Source organism: Neoarius graeffei, chromosome 13 (assembly GCF_027579695.1).
Source record: "Neoarius graeffei isolate fNeoGra1 chromosome 13, fNeoGra1.pri, whole genome shotgun sequence".
NCBI lineage: Eukaryota > Metazoa > Chordata > Actinopteri > Siluriformes > Ariidae > Neoarius > Neoarius graeffei.
The window spans coordinates 8818313-8823312 of record NC_083581.1 but is presented as its reverse complement, the minus strand read 5'-3'; positions in this window follow the sequence as shown (position 1 = coordinate 8823312).

The following is a 5000-nucleotide window of genomic DNA, read 5'->3' as shown; positions in this document are numbered from 1 at the left end:
AGTGTACACAAAACGAAATTTCATTGCAATTTGGCTCAGCACAGAATTAAAGTGCATTAAATTATACAGCAGCAAAAATATTATAAAGTGCAATATTATAAAGTGACCTGTGGTATTAGGGCATGCAAACTCCACACAGAAAGGCCCTCATCGGCCGCGGGGCTTGAATGCGGATCTTCTTACTGTGAGGCAACAGCGCTAACCACTACACCACTGTGCCGCCCTATTCAATTTATTTATTTATTTATTTATTGGGGGGGGGGGGGGGGTCATACATATTAAGGGTGTAATGCAATACAATTAACTGTGTCTGTATAATGATTTAAATACCTGCGTCAGTATCTGTGGAGCTGGGACACAGTGCTACTGTGAGTCAAAATGGGATTCTTTAAGCAGCAGTTTATTAAAATGTCCGATGATTTTCTGGGAAGCTTTACTTTTAGTAACAATGGAGACCATTTATATTTATATTTAAGAACAATGAAACTGCACAATAAATTTACACTTTCATAAGACCCCAGCAGAAATATGCTGTCATGTGCACAGTGTCTGGTCTGTGTGGGCTTATGGGCGCACTGGATCTATAAATAAATGCATTTTCTATTATGAATTTCAGCCCAGTTTGTGTCAATATATGATATAAATATAGTTTAATTTTGGAGCTCAGTAAGGCACTGTTTACGTCAGGTTTTTGGAGCAAACCACTGAAAATAAACCAAAACTTTGAGTCTGCGCTCGTGTTTACCGCACGCGGAGGCGTCACAATCGGACAACTCTTTAAATGCTCTCGGCGGCCCATTAAAAGCACGCAGTCTGCACTGTTTTCCGACAAGTTTGACTCAGTCTGTCCAGGACAGGAGCACTTTTCGTTAACGACAAATACCTGCATTTTGAACGCGCTTAGGTCTTTTTGAAGAACGAGGCCATGACCAGGCAAGGGTTCATCAAAACAAGGCTGCGGCTGCCTTTTGAGGAGCCGATTCTGAGACGCACTCGGCAACACGCCCAACGCAACGCCGGAGACCGCGGTGGATTTCAAGGAGGTCTTTTGAACCAGTTGGCCACGACCAGGCAAGGGGGCTCGATCACGGCACGGGGAAATGTCCGCACGTGCTTCAGCGCCCTTTGTTTCAAAACGCCTCGGCTTCGGTCGGCGACCACGCTCACGTTTGACGTACACAACACGACGTGGCAGTGCAGTCGGGTCGCTGCCCTGCCGTCCGTGGGCGGAGCTGTCAAATAGAGCCAGTTCGCAAAATCGACCCGAGAGTGAGAGTAAAGCTTGGGTGAACGACGCCCCAAAACAAGGCTGCGCCTGCCCTTTGACCAGCCGAATCTGAGATGCACTCGGCAACACGACGAGGCAATGTGTTTGGTTCGCTGCCCTGCCGTCCGTGTTCGGAGCTGTCAAATGGAGCCAGTTTGTGAAACGAGCCCTGCAACGGACTGCCTTGACCGCGCATCGAACGGCAAAGACGTCTCCACGGGACGCAATGGTTCGGCTTTCTAGTCCGTCGCCTTACAGTTTTTCTCGATTGGTTTGGCTCATTTCCTGAAACTGAGATGACATTCCTATAACTATAAGGTCATTTTGCCAAACAGTGTTACAGTTCTGCACAACCCTTCAGATAACCAGCAAAATGTCATATGTCTCCCAAAACTGTTCATTCATGCTTCAAAATGAAATCCCTTTCCCATATAAATAGTCAGTACCATAAAAATGGCATAGATCCTTCTCAATTGCTTGGCCTCATTTTCGTTCATTAAGTGCTTCTGTCTAAATGACCTGGATGGCTCAGCACAACTACATGGATCATCTGCAAATGCTCATATCTCTCCCAAAACAGTTTACCCATGTGTCAAAACTAAATATCCTTCTCACATAAATAGTCAATGCCCCCAAAATGCATTGTCCCTTTGGCATTGTGTAAGCACTGCAAGTCAAAATGCTTAGGCATTTTGTCAGAGGTCTAGCTAAAGGAATACTATTATATATAAAACTGGAGAAATAGGGTTTTACAGTGAGAGCAGCCTCCAAAGTTTGACACCACACACAGTGCACTCATTTCGCCAAGGAAATTGTTTATTCACACAATTTTCACACAAACCAAATTGCATGCATTACTGCATTACGTACAGAGAATATAGGTAAAAGGAAAATATGCATTGACCTTCTGCATGTGATATCATGCGTCCTCGCGCTGAAAGGCTGTATGGCAAAATATAAACATGAACCAAAAAAGCAATAAAGTTCCAGAAATGAAACACTTGGACTAGTCGCTGTTGCCGTCTTCCCCCACCCTCTCCTGGTCACCATCCTCATCCTCCTGGCCATCCATCCGCTGCTCTCTGTTTGGCCACAGATTTTCATCTACATCGCACCGGATGTTCTCCCTTGCGATGCAGCGTGGGAAGAAGCGGCGTGAATGTCTTAGCCAACCCCGACACTGATCGCCTGTGATGTCTTCACAGGCAGCATCCATCGCATTGAGGAGAGACCTCTGATCCCCAATGTGGCGTTCATAAACTCTCCACCTCCAAGCAGAGAAAAACTCTTCAATAGGATTGAGAAACGGCGAATATGGTGGTAAAAACATTACGCATCCTTGGATGGCTGTTGAACCATGCTCTGATGAGTGGGCCACGGTGAAAGGTCACATTGTCCCACACAATGACAAACTGTGGTAGGTGGGGTGCTTCGAGACCCCTTTCATTTTCAGGGACTAAATCCATATACAGACGGTCCAGGTAGAGGAGGAGCCTCTGAGTGTTGTACGGGCCCAGGCTTGCAATACGTGTGGCCGCACCATTGTCAGAAATGGCCGCACACATTGTAATATTTCCCCCTCTTTGACCCGGGACGTCCACTGTGGCCCGCTGGCCAATGATGTTACGTCCGCGCCTGCGGCTCTTGGCCAGATTGAAACCAGCCTCATCTACAAACACCAGGAGATGAGGTGTTTCAATCCCCTCCAATGCCATTATTCTCTACAAAAGAGAAATATAGGTAAAGCCAAATCATGTAGATGGGTCATACACAGCAGTAATATGTTCTTCACAAAGTCAATATAACCTGCAGTGGTTCCAAACCTATGCTGGCCTATGCAGAGGCACTCCAGGTGGTCTTTGACACAAAATGGAGAAATACTGGTCACAGTTTTCTGTTACAGTCGTTAGGCAAAATTCTGTGGTCAGATACTGGATTCCAAAGGCACAGTAAAGATACGGAAAACCCCCCAAACTTTGAACCTCTGCATAGTGTATAGGTTACAATGGTGGAAAAAAAATACAGTAATTGACTTACCTGCACATACTGGTACCGCAGTTCTTTCACCCTCTCTGTGTTCCTGTCGAATGGTACCCTGTATATTTGTTTCATGATCATATGATTTCTCTTCAGTACCCGGTCTATGGTTGAGATGCTAATGGAGTTGATATTGTGGAAGATGGATTCGTCTTGAAGGACTGCATTGCGGATCTGTGTGAGTTTGATGGCATTGTTTTGTATAACCATGTTGCAGATGGCTTGTTCCTGGGGATCTGTGAGCAATCTCCTTCTACCACCCAAAGGAGGCTGTCGCCCAATTCTGCAGATAGACACAGACATGACAATTTGCACTGCAATACTACTCTAAACTGCAACTGTAATTTACTTTATTTTGTCCAATTTACTGTAGTATTTTCTTTGTCACTTTGGCCCAATCCCAATTCTAATTTCTACCCCTTCCCCTCCCCCTTCCCCTTGGCCCTTCCCCTTGAAACTGAGCTACAAGGGATAGGGCTTGAAATTCAACCCTTACGTATTGGGATAGCCCTTCAACAATCGCATACGTCATCGCGTACCTCCATCAGCGTTTACGTTAGCAAAACGCGACCAAATGCGTCATTGGCTGCGACCAGCCACTACAGTCAGAGCCGGAGGCAGAACCAGAAATCTCTGCTGGCAGGGTGTGATTTGTTAACTAACACCACTGAATGGGATATCTTTGGCGCTTCGTGCACCACATCCGACAGAATGAGGTGTCAGAACACTCATGTAAACAATAAAAGCGAGAATAACAGAACAAAACGTACGCAGTCAAGCAACCGAAAACAATACTCACTCCCAAAGCTTTTTAGCAGCAGCTTGGATTTCAGAAATCGCTGCTCATTCTCAGCTCGAAAGCGAATCAAGCGGCGTGTTTCCTCTGGATAACAACTTAAAACACGTAAATAATGGAGAAAATACATTTATGACAATCTTTCGCCGCGGGAACCGCCATCTTTCTGAAATCCGCATGAAATCTCGCTGAAATCCGCATGGCATTGTGGGAAATCACTCAAACCCCTTCGTTCGGAGTCAGCTCCAGGAAAATCTCCGTTTGGAGGGGTACAGAAGCCCTACCCCTTCCCCTACCCCTCCGCGTTAACTGGGATTGGGATACCCCTACCCCTTCACGTGAACGCGCAAAATGGAGGGGAAGGGCCAAGGGGTTGGTCCAAGGGGTGAAATGGGATTCGGCCTTTATATACGCAACACTGCATCATACGATTTTGCAGTATGGGCCTACACACATGCGCACACGTGCAGGCGTGCACACACACACACACACACACACAGCTTTCCTAGAAAAAATTGTAATTCCATCATTGCCTGAGTGCATACCTGTTTTCCCTGCGAAAGGGTTGTATGATGGAGGAGACTGTAGAGCGTGGCACGTTAGGCTGCACGCGGCGCCCTGCCTCTGCCATGGTTAGGCCATGATTGACTACATGGTCAATAATGGTGGCTCGAATTTCATCGGGGACAGTGTGATGCCTACGCACTCCTCGCCCTCTTCCCCCTACTTCACCACCACGCATCCGCACCCCTCCTCCTCTTCCTCTCCTTCCTCCTCCTTCTCTTCCTCTTCCCCTTCCTCCAGCTGGAAGTTGTCCTTGTTGAGGTTCCTCCATGTTCACTCTGCAAATAGTACAGGCACCAGGCCAAGCTCTATATACAGTATACATGTATGGCAGCA